This window comes from Uloborus diversus, chromosome 1, assembly GCF_026930045.1.
Source record: "Uloborus diversus isolate 005 chromosome 1, Udiv.v.3.1, whole genome shotgun sequence".
Classification (NCBI taxonomy): domain Eukaryota; kingdom Metazoa; phylum Arthropoda; class Arachnida; order Araneae; family Uloboridae; genus Uloborus; species Uloborus diversus.
This window is the reverse complement of record NC_072731.1, coordinates 71,868,828-71,895,088: the sequence shown is the minus strand read 5'-3', so window position 1 is coordinate 71,895,088 and position 26,261 is coordinate 71,868,828. Positions and strand designations below refer to the sequence as shown.

General features: G+C 31.0%; 1 protein-coding gene across 3 annotated transcripts in view; it reads left to right on the top strand.

The window, feature by feature from the left end:
- The first annotated feature begins 17,182 nt into the window (after positions 1-17,182).
- Positions 17,183-26,261, top strand: part of LOC129230401 (ras association domain-containing protein 10-like) — a 122,009-nt gene continuing 112,930 nt past the window's right edge. For all 3 annotated transcript variants that reach the window (XM_054864813.1, XM_054864801.1, XM_054864807.1), the window contains exon 1: positions 17,183-17,793. The gene's annotated coding sequence lies outside the window, so the exon portion shown is untranslated. The remainder of the gene's footprint in view (positions 17,794-26,261) is intronic.

Here is a 26,261-nt window from a genome sequence, read left to right as displayed (position 1 = left end):
TAGTGAGAATATTTGCTACGGAGCAGTATCAATCTGTTATGATTGTTGGCTCTTCAGTTAATACTCGTTTCGGAAAAAGGGCGCTGCGTAAACGTGTTCCGGTCTGCATTATTAACTAATTACATTTTAGAAGTAAATATTAATTTGATTTTTTTCTACTTTTCATTAAGTTAAGTATTTATCTTAGATAACTTTTACAAATTAAGATGCAATGATTGAAGTTTTTAACTACATTTATTCATTGATTATTTCAGAAAGGACATAAGTCCAACTAATGCAATTTTTTAGTAATCAATAAAAATTGTTTATCTTACCCATACATGAACTAAATTCTATAAAGAATTTTATGACTAATCTAGCAACAAGTAGGATTAGTACCTCACCTTACATTAAGTTTCATTTCATCACTGAAAGTAATTAATATTTTCAAAAAATGGACTCATGCACTTTCTGCAAACTGTCCTGAAAGGCTAGTTTAGAGAGATAAAAATGTAAATCAAGTGAAACAGATTTGTTTCAAATTGATTTATGTTAGTTAAAAATAATATAACAAAATGACAAAAATAATTAGTGAAGTCCGTATGCATAAATTCATCATCTTAAGAAAATACATCTAATATTTTACTCTTTCTCTCGTCTTGTTTTTGTAAAATAATTAAGTCTGATGCAAAGTATAAAAAAAAGTTTTACATGTGCATAAAATTATATTCATATTTATCAAATGCATCCCTCCATGGAAATTTTCCTTTTCTATCCTTCTCTTGTCTAGTTTTGAGTACCAAGTCCGAGGCGCATATTAGTATGATTATGTTCAAAATTGCACTGAATAATCATCTTGATATCTGTTATTTCTTCCTACAATGTGAAAATTTTCCTTTTGTACTCAATATTGGTAAATTTAGTTGAGGCAGCAAGTGTTACTTTGCAATATGCTCTTGAAAACCGTCTATGAAAGCGCTAGCCTGAAACCGTTCCATTATGTTCTATTGAATATTTAAGCATCAAGAATGTTGATAATTGAAAACATTTATCGACCAGTAGAATCTTTTTCCAAAATCTCAGTTTGGGAAGTAGGTCCTTTAAAAAATTCAAGGGCACCTGTTATAGCAGATACAGACTTCATTGTTTTCAACAGATTTGACGGTGAATCTTGATGTAATTTCAGAATTTCACTAATAAGAGATTGGATTTCACCTAGTAATATTCTGTCATATCTATTTAATATTATTTTTATTGTCCCAAAGTCCTGGTCGCTAAGAACAAACAAATGCCCTTTCAGAAGAAAGTAATAAGCAATCTTGTTAAATGTCTTCAGTGTTATTTCTAGAAAAAGTCTCCTGAAGTGTTGTTCTTATTTTGACCAGCGTAAATATCACTAAAAGCGTACAGGTTCTTTGCAGTTCCTAGAATGATGTTAATAAAATTCCTGAGAAGTTTGTGAATGTCAATCCGATAGTTTTCTGCCTTATCTCTCTACCCAGATCATGATTTTAAACGCCCTAGCCCCCCTAAATGAGGGGCCTACTATTACCGTAATAATGCTAGATCAAAGGAGTTATTTGTTTTTATTTCGTTACGCCAAAAAATCTTGTTCTTTGATATTTGCATTACAGCTTACTATTACTTCATTCGCGTTTAGTGCAGAAAGAGCATAAGTCCGGGACTTATGCCCTTTCTGCACTAAACGAAAAATGTCACCCCTAAATTGATTGCTATGTTATACAATGATTGACTTCCTTGCTACGCTAGTAAATTTCTCTACATACAAATATAGTAAAAACAACAGTTAACTCAATTTTGAAAAAAAAAAAAAAAAACGCGACTTATGCCCTTTCTGAAATAGTCGATTCAAAATATTTTAATTAGAATTATATTTTCCAAAAATTAATTTGAATATCAAAATTTTTTCAATGCAAAATATTGTGTGATTTTTCAAACATACATTTAAAAATTGTTTAAAAAGCAGCAAAAATAAAAAATGAAAAAAGTCTTACAATCTGCATAATTTGGTATACATAGGAAGAAATCCAATTTTCAACAAAATTAACAGAAAATATAAACAAATGATGTTAAGCAAAATATTGCGTTAGATAACAAATAAATACATTAGTAAATGAATATATAAAGTTATAAAATCAATAATTCGAATGTATAAATAAAAATAAAGCAACAAGAAAAGACTACATAAATTTACTAAACATTACAACATATTTTAGACTTTTAAGCATATTCGTGAGATGGGTTCAAAAAAACATCTTAATATCCCAAATGGAACTTTTTTTCTTCTGTTTAAGTAACATCCGTGTATGAGGCTTGTAATTTGCTAATTTGCATTTTCCGCAAACTAGTTTACTGAGTTATAGAATGTTTGTGTTAATTCTGCGCAAATAAAATGCAATAGATGAAATAATTATTTATATCGCATTAGTTATTTATATGCATGAAGATTGCATTAAGACTGAGTGAACTTTCACGCGCTCTGCTACTCGTAACCACCAAACCTAAACTACATCCGCGTGTGATCCTTATGTTCAGTCACAGATGAGTTAAACTGAAGTAAATATAACTCAATTTAAAACCTTTAAAATTAATAACATCAACTACTTAGTAACGGAAATAAATTTACCACGCTGTTTTCTACCTTGAAATCGCACAAACTATTAAGTAATAATAAATACGTTTACTTAAGAGATAATCGATGATGCTATATCCAGTCGCAACAAAGCCTTAAAGGGAAATCATTCAAATTGAGCGAATGATGTGAAAAATTACTTTAAACTGCAATATGAACTTGTAGAAACATCTCATTAACTACATGCAAATGCAAGAGATACCAATCTACCTCATGAGGAAGTTGAAAGCGGTCAACATCTTTGATGTCCTTGAAGTCTGATAAGCAGTGAATCATTATAAAGTAACTTGAATGGAACTATCCTGTCTTTGTTCTGTTCAGTCCCAAAGCACATAAGTTGCAACATCAGTAACTGATTTTTAGTTGTTGTTACTTTTTGTCGTTAGTTTTAAGTAACGTACGAATTACAATAATTGATCTTGGCGAATGCAATAACTGAAACTGATCATTTCTAAGGGCAGTATTAAAAGAAAAGTTGTTAAACAACGCTTTGCACCAACTTCACATTAAGCTTTTAGTTGATTCTAGTGACAACGATGAATTTCTAAAGATCAGACTTTAAGACATTACTCTGATAGTCATATAAAATTTAGGGAATTCAAAAAATGAAAAATAATATGCAAAACTTTCAGTCATAAGGCCGTGAATAGTGTTTACAAATGCAAACATAGGTAGATTTTGTTTAATAAAAATATTTATTGATGCAATAAAAAGTAACATAACTCTTCAAGTTTATACTTTTTTTAATGACGCAATTTAATGCAAGTATAAAATATACAGATCAAAGTATTTTTATGTATGATCAAAAAAAAAAAAAAAAAAGAAAAAAAAAAAGAAAAAAAGAAGGAAGAAAAGAGAGTAAAAAGAAAACTAAATTTAACTTATCAATAAGCCCATATCGCAAGCGGGGGAAGTCTCAAAGCATGCCACATTCTCACTGTGTGCCTACCTGATGATAACTCGAATGGAGAGGCATTTTTGTTGCTCTTATTTCTTTTTAATAGTCTTCATAACGAAATTCAGAGTTATTGGTTAAACATACGTTTACTATATATTATTTCTATGGTGAGATGCATGAATTAATATAAAAATACAGTGATATTTTAAATTAAATATTTAAGAATTTGGTCCCAATGGAGTGTGCAACACTCTCCTCAATCTCCCCTCTCGAAAAAAAAAGCAGTAAATATCAGGGTTAATCAACACGCATTCTTGTCCTCAATCACATGTTTATTGACTTTAATTTTATATTTAACAGTTTCGTTGACGTAACTGTTTTGAATGGCTATGATTTAAGGATTGCACCTTAAATTAAGTGGAAAAGGGAAGCCTCTGGAAGGACGACAACGAAATACATACAAAATGCATAATTAACATGTCATTTCTAAAATCTAGGGGGTGTCAATTGCCCCCCCCCCCTCCTGATCTTCCAACTGACGGGCCAGCCAACATTTCGAAGCAGATCTGGATTTTACAAAGAAACGTAAAGTAATAATATAAAAAACTGCATTCGGTGGAAAATTTCATCCTTGTATTTTGTTTAATGGTATTATTTTAATTATGTCGTTGCAATAATAGGTCCATGCAACGCATAATAAAAGCAAATGAAATGTGTTGAACTTTTCTCATTCATTGACATTTCGTTTAAAATCAACGTGATTAAGAAACTCATTTTAATCTCATCGCTTCCAAGATGCGAAACAAGCATATTGTTGTTAAAAACAACTCAAAATGATCCGAGTAATTTTGTTTACTTTTATTTTCTTCCTGCACTGGTGAGAAAATTCATTCGTGTGACAGCTACAATCTAACGAATGAAAATAACAGAGAAAGTGACAGACGCAGTTGCCGTTGAGATCGTAAAAATTTTAAGTGACTTTTACCAAAAAGAGAGTACTGCAATGACTTGACAATAAAGTGTCGCACGTCAGTGTGTCAACTCTTGCGTGACGTTCTGTCACGAGATCTTTCTTCACAACGGATATAAAACTGCTTTATTCTTTATGTACACAAGCTTTAGTGTTAACAACATCTGGGAGATATAATTGTCGATCAGATTTCGTACGCGGTGGATGTAATGAAATCAGAGGCTCGGTGTTAACGCAATTATTTCCTTTCAAGACATCTGTGTCGAGACTTGCACCATTTCCGTTATAATTGCTCACTTATTGTTTCAACCAGTCTGCTAGCTTATTTCCGCAACAAACATTACCAGATTTCCTGCTGAAATTAATTTGATACATAAATTAGTTTAAACTATTAAAAGGCTAGGGGCACGAATCTGAGCCGCCACAGGATATGAATTTTTCAGTAGGCAAATCTCCAACTTTTGAAAAATTCTTAATGTTTTTAATAGGTATTTTACATTCTACATTCTGAAATACTAAAACCAGATATGTTTTTCTCCAAATGACATAACTCATTGTCAAGTTTATTTAAATTTTAATTATGAAAAACCAACATTTTGAACGAAAATTCACTCCTTGTGGCTTGTCACATTTTTGCTCCGAGCCCTTCAATTATTCTTATGTGTTATTTGCAGGAAGTTTTGCAATGCTAAAGTTTAGCGTATTCTGCAAAATAAAATTGAGTACCACCTTTGAAAGAAAGTACGATGCGTTTGTTTTTTAATTTATAATGTTTTGCGGTGTGTTTAATTGTACATCATACAGTAAGGTAATACACATTTTCAATAAAGGAAATTTTGAGTTAAAAAACCATGTAAATTTAGGGGGTCCAAAGGTACCTAGGGTTCTAGCTAGTAAATCTGGATAGTGTTCTAGATAGTAGCTAGTGTAGCTAAGTTACTACTCCCCTCTCTTAAAAGTTGAATTGATTTAAGTTTTCCTCGCGAAGAGAACATCCGTTGTAAGACAGGCATTTATAGGGTACATAACTGAATTCGATACTTGTTTATGTTTTTGGACGTCCTCCAAAAATACATCATTACAACAGGTACAAGAGTAACAATAATAATGATAATATAATTACGGTTTACTATATTTTCGAAACATCAAAAGAAATTACATCAGTACATCAAAACATAAAACTGAAGTTCGAAGGTACCACTTGATCCTTGATTGCTTAGTATTTAGTCAGTTCCATGCAGTGAAACCAAGACCATGCAGTGGCCCTTTTAATTGAAGGGCCACTGTTTTATTGCAGCTTACTAGTGAACAATTCACAATTACAACGTCTTCACGTGAGTAGCAAATTAAATAAAAAGGTAAGACAAATTTTGAGCTAAATTGGAGGAAATATAACGAGTAAAAATGTTGCTGCCATGGTAATATCCAAACGGCACTTTCAACTTATCTTTTCCATTAAATTTGTATTTGTTTTAAGGTAGTCTCTGTACAAGCGTAATGTTAACTTGCTAAATTTTATGCATATTTTTCGCAATAGTTTTTAATGATACAAACTTACTATTTTCACAGCGTTTTCAAAATATATCTAGGAATGTACTGAAATTTAGTTTTAGGGTAATATTTTTTTTTACTTCATAATTTATTAAATTTTAGCCGATAGTCACTTTTTAAGTGCAAAAACAACCAATTTTGGCCACAAAAACAGCTGTTTAGGAAAACGTATGATTCCTAAGGAAAAATCTCACTTTAGTATAATTGAACCGTTTATTTTAGAAATCAATCAAGCGACAACTCTAAAATTTCAAAACAGCACTTTTTACTTTTGTATTATTTTTTTTCTTTTCGGACAGCAATGTTTCAAACAAAAAAGAATAGGGGAAAAGATGGCACATGTGATTTTTTTTTTTTTCATTTCTTTATTTTTCAAAAACTATTACAAATTTTCCCCATGATTAAATACACTTTTCTTTGTATCATGGATTTTTTTTTTTTTTTTTTGGATATTTTTAAAAAATATTTCTTTACTTTATGGTATATTTAAAAAACGTCTGCAGTTGTTGTGTGCACATGTACCCCTAGAGGGGGGTACATGTGAACTGGCCTGAGGCATATATGAACACGGATAAAAATGCAGGAGAATCATCATATTTTGAAAGAAAAATCTTGAATGTGAAACGAATACCTAAATAACAAATACGTTGAAGGGTTTGTAACCTATAAAGCGTCAGTTTCAATTGTACAGTAGGGTGGTTCAAAAAAACTTTTTCAGCTAGAGTCCAGGACACCCCCTATTTTTTTACACTTTATTTTTTGATACTTTTATAGTATTATGTTGCAAAAGTTTGAACTTCTTACTCAAATTTTAAGACGGTGCTCAATGACCCCTTAGTTTATCGTTAGCCGTATTATAGAAAATGCAACAAATTGAGAAATTTTCAATTTCCCCCGTTGTTTTTCTGTAAATAATTGTTTTATTGCAATGTATATGCATATGTCTAGTGTATATTATATTACGAAGCATTGTTTTTTCAGTTCGAAGTGTTTTTTAACCTCCCACCCCATACTGTTGAAGTTTGGAGGAGGGGGATGAGCACCCGCCTTCAGTTGAAATAGGAAGCTAAAGTACATCCAGGATATTGCTATCCACAAGTCTAAAAATATTGAGGGGTGTCCCGGTATCTAGGATAAAACGTATATAAATATAATATATATGTATTTTTGATCCACACTATTGTAGTTATTGTTTCACTAAGAAAATATTTTTTTTCCGAATATATAACTGCGCACTGTCAAATTCTGGAGTCTCGGAGCCTGTTCTGATCACTGAATGAGTAGACAAAAACTTATACGACTACATAATACAAATATTTTTTTTTATCTAAGGGTTATTCTACATATATTTTGCTTTTAAGCTTCATACCTTGTTTGATAATGTATTTTAAAACGATTTTGAACTTCAGTTTTTAATTAAATGAACAAATTTTGTGCCTTTTTATTTCCTGTAAGTATTCTTTTACACTAAATTATGAATCAAATATTTAGTAACAAAAAATTTAAAAATAAAAATATTAAATATTTATTTATTTATGTTCATAAATATTAACAACAGTTGACAATAAATTTACAAACTGACTATAGTAAAATAATAATTGTAAACATTTACATATTTTTTATCAATCTTACAATATCCTACACTAATAATAATATTAAGGACAGAGGCTATGGAAATCTATCTAGGGACTTGTGCCCCTAGATGTTGTGGTCACAAGTGCACCTCGTCTACTTTAAAGCTACTTCGCAAAAAAAAATAATTTTTAATTTAATTAAAAATTTTAAACATTGTCATAAATTTACTTGAATGTTCATACAATGGTTCGTAATAGTTAGATTTAGATTAGCAGTTAGTTTTTAAAATGTTATCACGTGAAGAAGACAGTGATAAAAAATTTTCCACACCTGCGAAAACAAAGAAGCTGCCTCCACACACATATAAAATGGCTCATTGATCTAAAACTAAATGTTTGTCCAAGAGGTACGTCTGGTACTGTTCTTAACTGAGAATTTTTCCAGACATTTTGCTTGAAGCAATCTTAGTAAAACATACCATGTTCACATGCACCCTGTGTTCACATGAGCCCCCTTTTCTCCTACATATTAGTCATATTTCTTTTAGTAAGCAATGTTGTAGTAATCATTGAATAATTTAATATTATAATACTTTTAAATTTAGCAGTTTTGTCACTTAACTGGTTTTTGAAATAAAAGATTCAATTATGGAGGTATTAATAAAATGCGGGGAAAATTTCAAAGTAATACGTCAAGAAATTTTCTAGAAAAATAATAATAAGGTTTTAAAATTGACATTTTGAGAAAATCGCGTTTGAAAGTAAAATTATACGTACATTTTAAAACATTTCTGCCCCATTAATATTTAAATTGAGTTATTTTTAATCTACAAAGAAACATGAAAATGGCTTTACTTGAGAGCTCTGGATTTGAATACTGAATGTATAAAAGCTAAGTTTTTAAGTTTCAAGGGTGCCTTTTAATTTCAAATAATAATTTGAGATTTTCTGCTCTATCGTAGTAAGATAGGAAACAAAGCGAGTTTTTTTTTTTTTTTTTTTGACTCCCTAAAAACAAATTACCATTCTTGCTCTCGAAATTCTCAATCAGTATTAAAAGAAATTCATACCAATGTCTAATCTAGATCGATGACAATATTCTAAATAGCTGCTTATGAAAGAGCGGAAATTTTCCTTTCATTCTTAAAGGTGAAAAGAAAGGAGATACTTTCCCTATCTTTCAAGATACCATCCATGGAATACCAACAAAAGAAATTCTGAGTCACTTGTCAAGCTATTGTGACGATTGTCAACAGGAACTTGAACGTGATACAGTTACTGATGATGTCGAATCTGATTAGGGTTACTTCAGAAGAAGAATGATCCTGCGTCAAAGAAAGTTTCTTTTCAATTCTGCTTGCATAAAAGCAGAAATACATCAACCCATGGATGATAGTTTTTTTCCAGGAAGTTGCATTTAAAATAAGTGGAAGTTTAGCTCACATGCGATATGTATTAAAGATGAACTTCGAAACATATTAATATTATACAGTAAAATGTAAAAATAAAAAGATATAAGTCTTTCTTAAACTTTTAATAAATGCTGTCAAAATATTGCTGACGCTTAGGTATTTTGCTAATCGGGGGAATAAACGTGAGGAATCTGCTTCAAATCACGCTTTTTCCAGTTAATCTGTTTGTGATCGCATTTGCTAAACAGATGGTAAAAAAATTGTTCCATGAAACATTAAAAACAACCTACACACAAACAGCTGGTTTTTTTTTTTTTTTTTGCACTAAATGCATTGATTATGTTGAACCTTTTTTCAGTTTATCATGTCTTAGCTCGGGCAAACAGTAACTTAGCCTGAGTGGCATATATAGAAATATTCATAACTTTATAACGTTTGCGGTCATACTGCAAACTTGCGTACATTATCTTTGTTATAGTTGCACTATTTTTAAATTTATTACCTGAAAATTTTTGTGAAAATGCCAAAATCCACTAAGATATTTTTTACTGGTTCTATTGGAATTATTTTATGAGTTATTTCACTTATTATACTCCATTTCGCCTAATATTTTAATTTTATGTGAGTCAAGTGCAATTATTATTTTTTTAATTTTTCATTTAAAATATGATCACTTTTATAGAAGGACTTAAAAACTCTTGTTACTCCTTCAATACTTATAGTTTTCAATTTTTTAAAATTCAATGTGAAAAATTTGCAAATTAACAGTTTCGTATAGCTACATCTGTGTCTCAAAAGTACCCAGCAGTTGTTGTTGTCTTGTCCAATGGAATAGTGCGGTAGAATCAAACTGGTTCAAAAGTATCCAAAATAGCTCCTGTCATATCAATAACTTCCGAATGAAATAGAAAAGATTGCCAGATTCTCCAGGGAGGCTGGCAGAAGGTATTTTTACTCATCGGTTAAAATAATGAATCTATGTACAATTAAAGAAATTTAGAAATCTTGTTTTGCGCTGAGAAATCCAAACGTTTGGTTAGCAAAATGTTATTTCGTTAATAAAAAACCCTAGCGTAAACATTGAAAATACAAAAAAAAAAAAAAAGAGAGAGAGAGAGAGAAAAAAAAAAGAGTGATGTAAACAAGCAATAACAGGAAATATCTAACGATGTTTGATACAAATTTTTTATATTTAATTTGCTAACGATAGGGGGACAACGATAGGGGGACAACACAAAGGGGGAAAAAATCAGTTTAAAGGAAAATCATTTCTCTGTAATCACTTAAACTTTTGTTTTTCACCGAAAATGTCATTACGTCACATATACTTTAGCACTCCGCCTATATATGTTTTAATTTACAATTATACCACAATTACAGTGAAGAAAATCTCACGGTACAAAATAAAATTATTCAAAGAGATAAATATGTTATATGAGCAAACACATAAGACTCTTTATATTTGAGAATTTGTGTCGAAAATTAATACTTTCTCTTGTACGAAGACGTAGGTTTTGGAGGCGACAGGGGTCTTTATAAAGCATTTTCTGATAAAAATTCAAATTGAAAGTAAACAATTTTGTTTTATGTGTGACATTTGTTTACAATGTACCTATCTGTCGTTTTATAGAGCTAAAATCGTATACTGTCAAAGATTTGGTTAAGAAATATGGCTTGTAGAATATTTGAGAGGCATTCTAAAGATGGTAAAAAGTGACTCTTTCAAGTGTATTGAACAGCCGTTATGTTGTTTACAGAAAAAGTAGTTATACAACATTTTTATATATTTTGATAAGTTATTGCAAGTATGTGTATATATATATATATATATATATATATATATATATATATATATATATATATATATATATATATATATATATATATATATATATATATATGTATGTATGTATGTATGTATGTATATATATATATATATATATATATATATATATATATATATATATATATATATATATATATATATATATATATATAGAGAGAGAGAGAGAGAGAGAGAGAGAGAGAGAGAGATAAATGTTATTCCTCGTGTGGAATTTTCAAATGATTCAATGCAATTTGATTCGGAAAACACCTAAACTATTTCACATCTTGATACATTAAATAGGAAGCAATAACGATCTGCAATATTTTATCATGCCTCTTTTTTCGCATCACAATATAGAAAGGTTTTTATGCGTCTTTCTAATTGTATTATTTGAACTCTAAGATAGTATTTTAATACGCTAAACTATTTATAAAATATAAAATTCAATCTTTTTGATGATTTCAAGAGGCAATCCTTTTTACCTTTAGGATGTTTCACTACATTTACACGCAGTATAAAATCAATGTCATAACTTTAAAATTTAAAACCTGCAATAGTAACTGGTTTACTACACACATCGTAGAGTCCTGTTGGCTGTCTTCTGGTTGTGGCGTTATATGTATTATAATAATGTTACGAAAATATAATTTTTAACGTATAATATTAAAAAAAATAATTGAGTTTTGTTTTTATATCCTTTTTACCTATTCGCTTCCAAGCAATCATTTGTATTTCAGAACATCAGTGTTTGCATCATCGTCCTAAATTTCAACTTTACAAATCACGTTTGACTAACGTGTTTCACCCTAAATGATTTGGTGGCTCGCTTCAGCTGTAAAAGGTCATGGTTTTTTATTCTTCAACTGCTCCGTACCAAATTCTCATCTTTTGCAGAGCCAGAAGATATTTCTTGGGGATTTCCAGTAAGATATTCGAAACGGAAAGAAAAATATTGGGAGACAAAAGAAAGAGGTGGGTATCAGTAAAAAGAGACTCGACAACGTGTAGAACTACCTAAAAACGCCTACGTTGTCCATGTAAAATTAGAGAAACGCCCGTCTGTTATGTTTAAAAGAACATTTAGGGTGATTCAGACAAACAGGAAAGTATGCTCATTAAGATTTTTTAATATGTGTTGTATTAGAGAAGACAGTGAATGAAATTTATTTGCTTGGCTTAAAAAAAATGGTATGCGGACAGCGGCGCGACACAAAAGTTGTCTCAGCAAGTCTGTGGGGTGCATATGGTTAGGTTTGTTTTCCAAAAAAAAAATGTGTTTTGTCAAGGTGGTAGAAAAGAATTTCGGTTACTAAGTCCAGGGGTCCTTTACCCTTTGCACTCTTATGTGGAATGTAACTCGGCATTCATTTTTGCGCTAAGAGTTCATTCATTAAATAAAATAACTCGGCATCTGTTTTTACCTCAGGAGACCTTTCGTCGACTTTGATTCAACAACGATTTTTATTTAAGGCATCCTTTGTAAAGAGTAACTCGACATCCATTTTTATGTTAAAGATCTCCTTCGTTAAATAAAATAATTTCATGAGACTTTTTGTCGAGAATGACTCAACAACGACTTCTTTTGTTCCTCAGTTTTTTGTTCAAGAGCTTCATTGTTGAGTTCATCTCCACATCAGTTTTCATTTTAGGAGCTTCATTTGCCGTGTATAACTCGACATCAGATTTATCTTAGGAGATCTTGTGTCGACTAACTATTGCAGATTTCTCAGTTCTTAATCAATACCTTTCTAAATCAATACATAATTATGTTTACGTATATCGAAATAAAGAACAATGTGTGTGCAGTTTTATGCATATATATACATATAATAAAATAAGGTGTTTGTGTGTGTGTTTCCAATTCATGCCTTTTATTTCCGCCTTTTATTTGTTGAAGGGAATAATGAAAAATAATACTTAATCTAAATTAACAAATTTATTTCTTACATGCTGAACTTACCCCAGCATATATTAGTGGATTTTACTATCGATATATTTAGGGATCGTTATATTTCCACATATTTCTTCTTTCAAGTTCTTAATTGAAATTTTACTGGTTGCTTTAGAATGAACCTAATTAAAACGATATTAAAAACTCTCTAGAGATTAAGAACGATATTAACTGCAACTCTCGAATGTTGTAAACAGGAAATCATATAATAACATTATTTCATACTTTTAAGTGCGGACCAAGTTTTTAGAAAAAATCTTTAGAATTTAAAAAATATGTTTTATTTTAGCTATTTGGACTGAACATTCATATTTTTTTGGTGTGGAAAACAATCGTCTCTGATAAGGTATTTTGACGTTTTGCATTTTTTTGCGATTTGCTTCACCGATTTAAAAGTAGTTTTGTTTGGGTTAATTTAAAACAAAAATAATGCAATGCGGAATATATTTTGGCATCATGGTTGAACGGTTCAGGACGACTAAAGAATGACACACTGCGCTATCAGTAACTACTCACAATAAGCAGTATCCGTCTAAGAAACGGATGTTATTTCACATGGAATGTAAACTTTTGAAACATTTTTTGAAAAATAATTGAATCCGCTTATTTTTGTATAAAGTTTCATAAATTATACATTTTTCTATTTATTTACTCTGACAAATAGTTATTTTCTCAGTTTTAAGCATTGTTTAATGTCCTGATTGTGCGACTTTTTCGTTTCTCTTTTGAATACGAAAAGATTTTTTTGATTAATGTGAGCTATTCTGCCAAGCTAAGCACAAAAGTCTTATCGGCAGCCGAGCAGTGGAGTTCAAAACGAGAAATTGCCATTTCAAATTTGATGTAGATAAAACTTTTTAAGAATTTTTAAAAATATATTTACCATTGACAAATGATCATAAAACGTTGTGTTTATGTAAAATATGTGGCAAAGAACTACCTGGTGACCGTAACTTAATTTTGATGAAAAATGCAAGTAAGACTTTTGTACTTACCACGTCAGTGTAAGTCTGTATTCTTTATAATATTTGATAAAACCTTGTTGTGCGTTTATAAAATAACTCTTTTAACAAACAAAAAAGTTTCATAATTAAAACTATAAGATATTAATATTTGATTCCCTCTTTTATTTTCAATAACAAAGGAAAAAATAAATAAGTGCAGTTAATAAAAATAATTATGGTAGCTATCCCATTAGATTTAAGAAGTTGGATTCTTACTCATTCATTTTGGTTTATGCTGATCAACGTATTTTAGAAGATAAAAGAAAAAAGGTAACGATTTAATAAAGCATGATACAACAACAGAGCTCCGTAAGGACTAAGGTAAACCATTAGGGATACCCCGATAGGAGGTCACGGGAAGTCTCTGTGACCTTTCTAAAATTCCCTTAATTGGCCCCCTTTGTCTGACATTTGCTCAAAGTTATCATCAATTGCAAAGTTTTTAGTTCTTTTCAGCAATATTATGATCATATGTTGAAGTCTGGACTTCCATTACGAGAAATCTGGAGTTCCATTTGGAAAAATTATCATCATTCGGCAAAATTTGAAGTTCTATTCCGCAATTGGAGAATTTTCGCCTCTCCAAAATCTAAGCTCGGGGCGCCCCTACTCGAAACACATGCGCGTATAGTAATTTTTCAACTATGTTTTCTAAAATAAAACTTCCATTATAGGTACGTTACTTGACTTGGCGACTCGTTTATTTTTTACCGTGGCAAAAGAAAAGGAAAAAACTATGTCGCCACCATGTTTGTATCTCTGTTTCATATTTTGCATTTTAATGCAACTTTTAATATTTATTAATGCTCCATACATTTATTTGTTAGATTATTTTACATTTGAAATTTCTTTTAAGGATTTTTTTTTAATATTTAGTTGGAGTCTTTTTTTTTCCTACTTTTTTTCATTATTTAATGGCTTGCTTTTTTATTTATTCTTTTATTATATATTTTAAAGGCCTTACTCAAATTTTTTGGTAGACTACTTTTGCTTAGTGGCCTCTTGCTGAATGGGTTTGTCTTTTTAAAAGTTCATTAAAAAAAAAAACAAATACCGTACGGTAGTGCCAAATTAGTTTTTTCTGTGGAATTTTGACCAAACATGATGGGTATGCATAATAATAATAATAATAAATAAATGATAATAATAATTGCAAATTTTAAAGTGAGCCAAGTGACTTACCTATAACGAAACAAATACCCGAATTGCATTTTCCCGTTGTCCCCACAAACAGTATTTTAGCAGATGGGGATGGGGGGCAGGCGTCGATATCAAAATATTTCGTTTATTATTTAAGAAATACTACAACGTTATAATTAATTTCTTTCAAACCACCTTCTGAAAGAAAAAAAAGGTCTGGGTGCCCTATTTAAGCTGATTAAATAACCTAAACGAACTCTTTTAGCTTAACCAAAATCCGTCAGCCATGATATTTAACATTCATGAAAGTGCGTTCCTTTAAATATGCTAGGACAGTAGGAAACTCGGCCACATTCTGGAAGGTCGGAAAAAAAATGTACTCAAAAAATTAGTGTAGCGCACCAGTTGCTATGAGTTTTCACAAACTTAGGTACTTTTTGGTTTACAAAAGAAAGATATTTATAAACTTAACTGCATTGAGCATAATATTTGTGTCACAGAAATAACACAACTTTAACGATTCATTAAAATAAAAAAATAATAATAAAATCTGGAAACAAATACTAAATTAGCAAAGCATATTGCATTTTGCAAAAAAATAATAATAATAAATATCAAATAATATTATTTATGTATGCAATTTTAGTACAAAATATTGAACAAACGTATGAAAGGTGCATAATTTTAAAAGATACTGCTAAAACTAAACAAATGTTTTGGACAAAATAAGCAAAAAAAAAAAAAAAAAAAAGAATAATAATAATAATAATAAAAAATAATGCCGATTTTTTTTTTTTTTTTGCAGTTTTGTATTGCTATTTTGTTTAAACGTTAAAAAAGCAAAACACTTCAGAGAAATAAAGATGGGCAATATTTCCCCAAAACTAGCCACAAACAATATTGTACATTTCCGGTTTTAGTTTTTAATTTCGCATTTTCGCATTCAGGATCACCAATAGTACTTTTTAAAACATTTCTTTCTTTTGTGAAAATTGTTTACTAAGTTATTCATGTTATAAGATAGTTTTATATTTTCTATAAATCATGTATCAACGTCACATCAGTAGAAGGAGAATGTGGCTGGAAATCAGCAAACTATAGACCAGATTTTACAACCTTTTAAAAGGGTAGAGCTTTTGTCATAAAATAAATTTGTTTAAAATACTTTGTCATAATACAAAGGATGCAGGTGTGGCTATTCAGCTGTATTAAAAGATTCCAAATATTTTCATCTGACGCAACGCAGCTGTGAACATAAACTCATTTTATGCTCTTTATTCAACAGTACTTTGCATTAAAAGAATGAAATGTCGTTAAAGCGAATGGAATTTAAACAAAATGCAAAAATGTTATTATTATTATTGTTTTTTCAGTTTGTGGAATTTCTCAGTGGACATTTCAATAACAAAAAAAGAGAGAAACTAGATAATTTTTCTTATCACATGGAATTTACAAAGATTCAATGTATTAGAAATAAGAATAAAAACTCGTGTTTTCTTTTTATAAAAGTGTAACCGTTATGACAGAAATAATTGTCTAAGAAATTTTGACAAGTTAATTAAATGTAATGGACCCTGTGTAAATAGTTACATTTCTTAACATTTCATTAGATCAAAGCGCGTTAAATTTTTACTTATAATTGGGCTTCAATTTATTTTTAACGTGCGCAATTAAGCATCCTTTTAGTTAAAATGTTTGCCGAGTGAGTAAATTGTCAAAATATTTATAACTTGTAGAAGGTTTCTTTGGTTTAAAAGGAATATTTTTCTAAATCTTTTTCCATCCATCCTGTTTCAAGAAAAATGTTAAAAAAACTAATAAAAAGACAGTTTTCCAAAAAATAAGTACTTCCGTTTAAAAATTTTAAAATGCAAAAATTTAATTCGAAAAAATAAACTAGTTTTGGAATTTTAGGCATAACGTTTCTCAAAAAGGAAAAATGAATGAGCTAAAAAACAATAGTTACATGCCGAAAGCAAATTAAGTGCGTAGATTAAAAAATTAAATTGCTTGAGCGGGAAATAAAAAAGCTGCTGGAACAAGAACCAATGCTGTCACATGACATACTTTCGCCAATCGAAGGAGTTTCAACCGGGTGGTCGACTGTTTTATTTTTGTATTTTTTCTGCCGTTCGGTTGTAAAACGCAGTTGTTTCGATTCGGAAAGCCGCTCACGGTAACTTCGAAAGCACGTGGTTGAGTTTAGTTGTGAGGTAGACAGCGTTGCGCGCAGACGACGACGAATCGTCTGCTCGTTTCTCCCTCGTTGGAAAGATTCGCTGTTCGAAAACTATTCGAATAAGTTGTATGACTCATTTCCGGAGGTGGTTTAGTGAAATTTTCCAAATAAACCGCATCATCTTTGTGCAGTAAACTTAAGGATTGATTACAATTCAATTTTCACATCCAAAAATTGGGTTTCAGCAAATGTTTAAAATAATTTTAATTTCATCGAAAAATCATAATTTCACGTCTACAGTTGAAAATGTGTCAACTGGCTGCATGTGCTAGAATTTAAGAATGTGCTGTAAAAGGTAGAATAACCGTATTTCACTGAATGCATAGGTGGAAAAAGATATTTATTACTTTAGCCACGCAGCTGAATGAAGAAACATAGCTGCAATAACGCAGAAGAAATAACGGCAGCTATCGTATACTAGTGCTCGGTTTATTCACGTCCTTACATAAATCCTGTTTACCTAGAATCTGTACAAGAGTGGTCTTCCAACGGATATTACACGTAATATCGGAGCTCGGAGGATTACTAGATTAAACCAGAAGGCTTAACAATTCTTTCTTGGTATATTTCTTTGCTGATAATAAAAGCTAATCGGTAAGTAGGCGGCTCTTTTATTATTGTTTAGTTTTATGTCTGAATAAATGTATGTCGTCGATTTAAAAAAAAAAAATCATCTTGTAAGTCTTTTGTTGGCTTAAAATTTTCCTAGTATGAATTGTTTTGTTGCTAGAATTTGCAGCTTAAATTATAACCACTTTATAAAGTACATAACAAGTAAAATTTAATGGATTTTTGATTTCCAAGTCTTGAGCAAACTTTATTTATGATGAAATGTTACTCGTACATATCGGCTAAAACAAATTACTTATTTTTGTTAAACTGATTTACTTCTTCCTAATTTTGCAAAATTTATAACTGATATTTTATGTCACTTTACATTTAACCTTAACCTGATTCTAATAAAAACTTGTTGCTTCACTAAAAGCATAATTTGCAATAGGACCAACGAGAGGCTGCGTCTGCCTAGTAGGAGATTAGGGGCTCAGTACTTGGGAGGTCCCGGTTCGTATCGGAGAAGTATAAATTTTATACGTTTTGCGGGGAAGAGGGACCGGTGAACAAACTAACAGGGATCCGCCTTGGCTCAAGATCGCCGTGATTTGCAACTCATGCATAATTTCGCCTTAAGCACAGGAGCTAGTGACATTACCAAGCACTGCGTTTAAAGCAATTGATTCAGAATAATTGTAATAAGAATCAAGTTAATTATCATTTTTATTTATTTAATTCATCAATAAGTGCATTGAAAAAACTAGAAAGATTATAAAAATACAATTTCTTTATTCTTAAATTATTTAAAGTTATTGAGTGTCAAAGTGGTAGTTAAACAACGTTGTCGAGTCCCATTCTAAAGAGTTTTCCTTATTTTCTCTTACTGAATATTTTAATGTCGGGTAGCTATTCAAACAAAATCACTATGCCTAAGTAAGAGAGAGAGAGAGAGAAAAACGGACCAGCAATTGAAAAAGTGCATTTAAATTTTGTTTTTGACGCGTAATGGTCAGATTTATCTACGGATTCGAACTTTAGTAGACACTGCAAATACCGTTTGAACTTTTCCTTTCTTTAACTAGGCTTGACAGATTTTTGAAACGCTCAACAGGGACACCAGAATGCCCCTCCTCCTTGCTAGTATTTAAAGGAGTACATAGTACATACCCCGGCTGGAGCGTTTTATAGGGCAGTTTATTCTCAATGCTGCAATGAATAAATCGTTACTAGTTGTGAATCTAAAACAGGGGTAATAAAAAATGACATAAGCAGATAATTTGAACAACTCACTTCCGAGATGTAAATATTTACAATTTATTTTAGTTAGAAACGAGCTGATGTGTGCCTCACATGACTTCCTTTCACTCCAATTTAATGTCATTTTCCCATTATTGGGAATTTTAATGTGATTCAATAGTTTACTTTCTAAATATCACACTCAGTAGCCGAATTGAAACCAGATTAAAAAAAAAAAAAATCGCGAAAGTCGTCGCCAAATTGGTGACAAAACTTGACAATCAAAATACTGGCAATATATCGCAAAGTGCTAGTTAAATTATAACACGAGTTTATATCGAAATTAACGATGATTTCCCCTCTAAAAGGAGCAAAAGACCCCTTTAGAAACACTCGAACGCAACCAAAAGGGGAGGTGCACAACTAGACCCCATTCGGAGTCTACGTACCAAATTTCAACTTTCTAGGACATACCGTTCTTGAGTTATGCGACATATATACGCACAAACGCATATCCGCCCATCCGCACATACGCACATCCACACATACATGAATATGTACATGCGGACGTCACGAGAAAACTCGTTGTAACTAATTCGGTAATCGTCAAAATGGATATTTCGCGTGTCTATACGTTCTTAGGCACTTATCCACCTGTGGTCGAGTCGAAAAAAATAAAAAAAACTCCACATTCATTCGGGGGTGAACAAAATGAAAATTAAGATCGATTTTCAAGTGAAAATTTTTTCGCGTATACAATACTTCCTTTTTTGTAATAGGAAGTAAAAACGCTTTGAATGAGGAATAAAAAATTGAACAATATTTAGATATAGTACTACAGTACTGTATTTTCACTCCATAGTACTTTTTCAGTCTTTTTCCTTCCTTTTACAAACGAGCTGATGTGTGCCTCACATGACTTCTTTTTACACCAATTTAATGTCATTTTTCTATTATTGGTAATTTCAATGTGATTCAAAAGTGTACTTTCTAAATATCTCCAATAGTGGCCAAATTAAAACCAGATTTAAAAAAACAAAAAATAAAAAAAACCCGCCAAATTTGTCGCCAAGTTGGCGACAAAACGGCGACCAAAATACTGGCGATATGTCGCCAAGTGTCCGCCAAATTGTAACATCACTTGAGTTTACATCGAAATTAACAATGATTCATTCCCCCCAAAAAAGGGGCAAAAGACACCCTTAAAAACTTCCGAATGTAACCAAAAGGGGAGGTGCACAACTTTACTTCATTAGGAGTCTACGTACCAAATTTCAACTTTCTAGGACATACCGTTCTTGAGTTATGTGACATACATAGGCACATACATATGTACATACAGACGTCACGAGAAAATTCGTTGTAACTAATTCGGTAATCGTCAAAATGGATATTTCGCGTGTCTATACGTTCTTAGGCACTTATCCACGAGTGGTCTAGTCGAAAAAAAAAAAAAAAACTCAGCATTCATTCAAAGGTGAGTAAAATGGAAATTAAGGTCGATTTTTGAGTATTAAATATAATAATACAATACTTCCTTTTACAAAAAAGGAAGTATTGTATTATTATTATTATGTTTACCGGAGTATTGTATTTTTTCACTTCGAAATTTTTTGAAAATTCGTTTTAAAATCGTTCATGTGAATACATAAACAAACTTGCGACATACTTCGATTTCCAATATTTCTTGCTTTACATTATATTAAAGAGATTTCCTGATTTGGGAAAAAAATTTCATTTAACCGGAAACAACCATAAAAGATTTTCCATATTCTGTATTTTGAGGTGAAATATGGAATATGGTATTGTATTTAATATGATTATGTATTCCTTACTAGTAAAATACAAGAAAAAAAAACACTTCAAAAACAATCTGAACATTCATAAAACAATGCATAGTAAGCATAGGTGTGTAAATAAACTACTCACAAAAAGTAATGCTACGTTAAAAAAATATTCATTCGCCTGAAAATCACCTGTACTGAACTAGTCAAGAAAAAGAGAGAAAGAGATAGTTGTTGCTTTGGAAATTCTACGCTTACATTACCTCTTAACATTGAGCAAGAGAATCATTAAAATGCAAATATGAGCAAAACCTGCTCATTCCGTAGCATCAATGGTGATAGAGCAACTGTGCCGTGAAATCAACATCCCGTTTCTCACATGTTCGAAACAAGAAGTATAACCTTGACCAATCAAATTATCTAACATAATTCTTTTTTCCAGGAAAACAACTCTTACTTACTTCTTCGGCTGTCAGGGCAAAACTAGAGTAGGATTTACTGCCTTTTCCTGGAAATACAGGTGTACCAATGACATGTATATTACGGCATAGCCGCTGTGATTTGAATTATAGCAGCGGTTTTTGTTTTTATAAATTCGTAAATAAGCTTAGCTTTATAGCAAATGCTGAGTGACTTTATTTTTTATGGGAAACTTTTAGAAATGGAACGATTTGTTTTGCTCTTTCTTGTAAGGAAAAATATTTTCTTCGTGCAATATGTGGCTTCATTTACGTTTAGGAAATCGAGATTGTGACTTTTAATATCCCTCTGCATCAACTAGTAATAACAAAAAAAAACGAAAAGAAAGGGTAGAATTTTAACGGAAAACACCAATTATTGTTCTGAAGTGCGCAAATATTGTGAATGTGTATTTTTGAAATTTCCGTTAAGGTATCCGACTGCGTTAAATTAGGCATTTTGATGAAATTTTCGAAAATAATTTTATGATTCCGTTTTGTACTCAGATTTATTGGTTTTCCAAAACTGTCTTACATTTTATTTTAGGTGAATTACAACTGGAGTTTCAGGTGTTAAATTACAGAGTCTAACACCAAACTCCAGATCAAAAGTTGCATTTAAATGCGTTTTCTGAAAAATGATATTTTTGAAGAAAGCTGTCTACTGTAACAATGTTATCTCAAAAAGGTTTATCAACAAGTGATGTAATATTTCCTGAGATAGATTTTTTAATGTACTTGCTGTTTTCCTCTAAAAACTAAGCTGAATTTTATTATGTGCAGAAGTTTAAACAAAAGCAGTTTTTTTCTTTGTTTTTCTTTTAAAACAATACAGGAACTTTATTTAGTTTTTTAAAAAAACTGTTTTAAAAAAACATAAAATATTTTTACAGCAAAGCTCACATAAATGTCATAAAAATGTATTCTTACAAGAATTTATACGTGTCATTCGAACATAATTTGGTCAATTGCTGTTAGCGCAACACACGTAAAAACGCTATCTTTCTTCAAATTTGTCCAATTAAAAAAAATAATATTACTATTTTGTAAGCCTGTTTTAAATTTTTTTTCAAAGTTTTGAAACATTTGCAGCTAAATAATAACATTAAAAAATATATCCAATTTTTTTTTATTGCCTTTGAACACAGTTGGATACCTTCACCGATGAATTGCTTTGAAAAATATGACAAAGTCAAGGCTGTTATTTAAAATGTAAGTTAGTCACGAAAAGTCACTTTTTTTTGAGAGGACTTTTTTAGTTGTAAATGTGTTTCAACAGACCAGACGTCAAAACGTTTATCCAAAAAAAAAAAAAGAGAGCGAAATTGAAACTTAATATTTATGCTCTTTTAAAAATTCTATACACGTACATTATTGCAAACTTTTCTATTGTAACCTTATGTATTACATTATGATACTTTGTTTAGATTTCTTTCTTTTGTTCTTTCTTTTTACACGTTCTGGTTATGTAGTCAATTATAAACGAAAAAAAGAAAAAACACATGGGCTCATATAAAAGGATTGCTGGATCCTATGTATTGGTTCGCTATATATTAAATTTGAACCACACAGTAAAAAATAAGTAAAAAATAAACATTTTGAGGAAGTAGAGGTTAAGAATTTTTCGTGATGAAGAAACAAAAGTTAACCATATTTTTTAAACTATTTTTTTTGCTACTAACGCAGAAATAAACACCTTTGTCCATTAAAGTGAATAGTAACGCACAAAATTAGCGGTTTACAGAATACACATGTTTCGGAGTTACAGGGAACTCCTTTTTCTATGCAAACTAGTGAGCTTTTGGATGTAAAAACATCCGGTATTTACTGGATTGAAAAATGAGTTCCATGTAACTCCAAAACACGTGTATGCTGTAATCTGCTAATTTTGTGCATTAAAACGTTGTTCGCTACTATTTATAGCTCTGATTTTTGCTGTAATTTCGAAAGACAGGAGTAGTTACTTACCAAATAAAACACTAACAATATTCTTAGTGTTATTACTAATTAAACGGAAGCACTTCTTACTTTTGGCACATTAGTGAATTCATTTCTTGCTTAGTATAATGTATTTACTTTTCACACGAATAATTGGTTTCGTATTTTCTGCTTCTCTTTCTCGTATTTAAGACAAACGCGTAGAGGCTCTGGAACTTTCTCAAATAAAGGATTTTTGTTTGCATCACTGGTTTCTTTCCGCTCCATGAAAAGAGCCACAGGTGGTGAGAAAAAGTAATTGATTACAGAAACTTTCCAGGTCATTACTGAAGAAATCTGCCCTACGTCAAATAAAAATTAAAAAAAAAATCCTTTGAAAGGAAATGCAAAAACATTTGAGATTATAGTGCAGTTCATTAACGAAATTTCGGCCACAGGTGTGTAATAAGTTAACGTTGGCAATGCAGTTGCTTTATCGCTGTTTCCCGCATTTTTATGGTCAAAGATACTTCAAAATTGCCTGTTTTGTGATGTCGTACACCATTTCATCTTTTTAGTTACTTTTAAATAAACCAAACCATTAAACTAGAATATAGTAATCTAAAATAATCCTCCAAATTAATAAATTGAACTTTAAAAAACTATTAAAACGTAAAATAATTAATCAAATAAGTAGCAATGTCAAATTAACATTAAAAGCTCCCTTAAAATATATAAGTAATCCGAGAACTAAATCAAACATCCAAAGCTCCATTAAAATGTAAAATAATCCACCAAAGAAATGCTTCATCAGAAACAAACACATGCAAAAAAGGGGAAAAAAACTCATTAAAATCTTACATAATTAAAAACTGAGCGTATGTACTATTTATCTATGTCCGAGTTATTTCTTCCGAACGCCGGTGAACTGATCATCGAACCAGGTATCGAAAGATTCTTAATTTTTTCGTCTTTATGTTTGGCTATTTAACATTACGCTCCGATAATAATTAGCGGAGATATCAATTAAAAACTATATTAATTATGATACGTAGATTTCGACAAAAAATCCCTATTTTTCGAACACCTACCTCCATTTCACTTGACACAACTTTTATTTTCGAGGTAGACCGTGCAAAGTTGGGCGACGAACCTAGTGTAAAATTAAAACTTGGGGAGATCATAACGATCCTTTTTTTTGTACACTGCACTCTCTTTATCTGAACACTCCCTAATGTGAACAGTCCGATATTCTGAACACATTTTGATGGTCTCGGCGAAACCTCAATACACTTAACATAAGCTAACCTCTCTGTATTCTGAAAACCCTTTAATATGGACACCCCAGTATTATGAATGCTATTTATAACCCTATTCAATTATTTCCTCTCTATGTAATGAACATGTTCACAATCGGTACTCGGGAATTCCTATGAATCAAATCGGACAATCTTGTTTTGTTTACTAAGTCTACTAATTCGATTCTCTAACATGTTGCATTTTTTTGTCATGATTCAGGATACTGCGTTTCGTGACGTGTACTATCTTAATGGGCTTTTTCAGTTTTGCAAGAAAGATTGGACCGACAACGTTTCCGAACTCACGTCATCATGAGTTAGTTATACAGGCTGTTTGTATAGCTGTGGATGACTTAAGTTCGCGCCTTTTTGCTAAAGGTTAAGCATATGTAGCTTTAATCCGAGTTAGGTCCCTAGAGGGACTAATAATCAATAGTTTAGACCATCGCAAGTTACTTTAATAATCCTTACGATATTAACTCTCTCAATAAACTGACAAAATTTCCGTCTTATAATGATTTAATATAAAGAAATTTACCGTCTTATAATGATAATAACTAAGTCGATGAAAATTAAGTAAAAAGTGTAAAATAAAAATAATTACTGAATAAAAGCAAAAACACCCGACTGCTTAAAAACCGAAAAAACTAGAAAGAAAAAAAATGTAAGCCCTATATTTTAGAATGTTATTAAGTACTATTGAATAACTACACCGTTGAAATAGTTTTATAATCGTTACACAAATAAGATAAATCATAAATTGAAAATCAGAACAGAAGGATCAACAGTCGGGGCCCATTCAAATTTTACGGGGTGGCTTGATTGGTCAAAAATGAATGGGTCCCGACTGTTAATACTTCTATTCTGCTTTTGAATTTATGATTTGACCTATGTGTGTATCTATTATTAAACTATTTCAATGGTGTAGTTATTCAGTAGTACTTATTAACATTAGCACATCTTTAGTGAAAGCCAAAGTTTAAAATTTCTTTGCTAATAATAAAGCTTAAAGTTTCTCTGTCTGGATGTCTGGATATCGGAGAATGTCTGGATGTCTGGATCTCTGTGACGCGCATAGCGCCTAGACCGTTCGGCCGATTTTCATGAAATTTGGCACAAAGTTAGTTTGTAGCATGGGGGTGTGCACCTCGAAGCAATTTTTCGAAAATTCGAAGCGGTTCTTTTTCTATTCCAATCGTAAGAACAACACGATCATAAGATGGACAAGTAAATTACGAAATTATCATAACTTGGAACCGAAAAATGGGTATAAGCCAATTGGCGAGAAAATTCATACATTATATGTAAATACACAGGCGAAGCAAAAGACCTTTTAATTTTTCTATTACTGGCAAAGCCGTGCGGGTACCACTAGTCAAAAATAAAGTGCAAATATGAGAGTAAATATGCCTTATTTGAGCGAATGAATTGCGCAAATAATGAACATTTTAAACAGAAGCGTCAGACGAAAGCTTATTTCTGTGATTCTCTAAATTTTGCCCACGAATATGGTGCGTGCTGATTTTTCTGATCTTTTATCAGTCTTCAAAAACCAAAACCAAGCAAAAGTTTTTTTTTTCACTGAAAGTGCATGTACCCATGATTTACCACTTCACACAAAGAAAATTTATTGCAGGAAAGATCATTAGCAGAAATCTAGCATTGCATCTAATTCCCGAGGCATACCTGAAAGAATGAATTTATATTCCAGGCTCATAACAAAAGTCAGTTGAAAATATCTTTATTTAAGTGTTTTACATTCTTTACAGCTATATCATTGCATCATCTTAAATCATATATTTCTGACGACTTGATAT